Genomic DNA, 1,291 nt, shown 5'->3' on the forward strand with positions numbered 1-1,291 from the left:
TTTTATATGTGTCATACCATTGCCTTCTTGCCTGCATGGTTTCTGCCAAAAATCAGAGCTTAGGCTTATTGTTTCTCCTCTATATTTCACTTTTTGTTTTTCTTGAGCTGCTATCAGGATTTTTTGTCTTTGGTTTTAGAAATTATGATATGCCTTGGTGTTTTTCTTTTGAGGTCTATCCTATATGGAGTTCGTTGAGCATCTTGGATGGTCAGCTTTTCATCATTCATGATATTAGGGAACTTTTCTGTCAGCAATTCTTCAGTGATTGTCTCTGTGTTTTCCATTTTGCCTCCCTGTTCTGGAACTCTGATCCCTTGCAAATTTTTCCTTTTGATTGTATCCCACATAATTCTCAGGGTCTCTTCATTTTTTTTTTTTTTTGGTCTTTTTTCATTCATCTTTTCCTATTTTTCCTCAAACGGAGTTGTATCCAAGTGTTTGTCTTCAGTTTCACTGATTCTGTCTTCCATCATTTCAAACCTGCTCCTCAGCCTTTCTATGACACTGTCTGTTTCTGAAATCTTGTTGTTTATCTTTTGGATTTCTAATTGTTGTTTTTGAATCATTTCTAGTTGTGAATTTTTTTTTTTTTTTGAGTTTTGTTCCTGTATTATTCCATTATTTTTGTCTGTATTCTCCATGAATTTGTCTGCTTTTCCCAAAAATTTGCCTTTTTTTTTTTTTTTGTCATTTTTGTCTGCTTTTTTCTTCAACTCTTGAATTGTCCGGAATATTAGAGATTTGAATTCCCTACCAGGTGGTTCTAGTAATGTTACTTCTACTGGAAAGTCACCTGGTGTTTTATTTTTGACGACTACTGGACTCATCTTGTCCTGTTTTTTTGATACTTTTGTATATTGTCTGCTGTCTTTGGGACATTCAGTAATTATTTTCTTAATTTATTTGTTTCAGCCTGCTTTTTTGTTTTATTTGGTTATGTCTGAGGAGGCAGACCGTGCTTTATTTGTTATTTGCTCGTCTGTAGTCACAGTACTTTTCACCTCCTTGTCCAATGGGCATGGCCAGTTATTCGGCTATGGTGCAGCAGGAAAGATACAGCTAAAGGGGAGGGGCTGGTATGAATTGTTTGTGGCACTTACTAGGGCCAACAGGGTGGGCCAGGAATAAGTGCTGGGCAGGTTCCAGTAGGCTGTGCCTGTGCTGCTCAGGAGTGTGATGCAAGGTGAACAGTGCAGGTAGGCAAGAAAGGGGGGGGTTGATGTGTGAAGCTAATAGAGTATGGGAAAGAGGGGAGCAAGAAACAGTATCAAAAACTAACAACCAAATA

Source organism: Elephas maximus, chromosome 2 (genome assembly GCF_024166365.1).
Source record: "Elephas maximus indicus isolate mEleMax1 chromosome 2, mEleMax1 primary haplotype, whole genome shotgun sequence".
NCBI lineage: Eukaryota > Metazoa > Chordata > Mammalia > Proboscidea > Elephantidae > Elephas > Elephas maximus.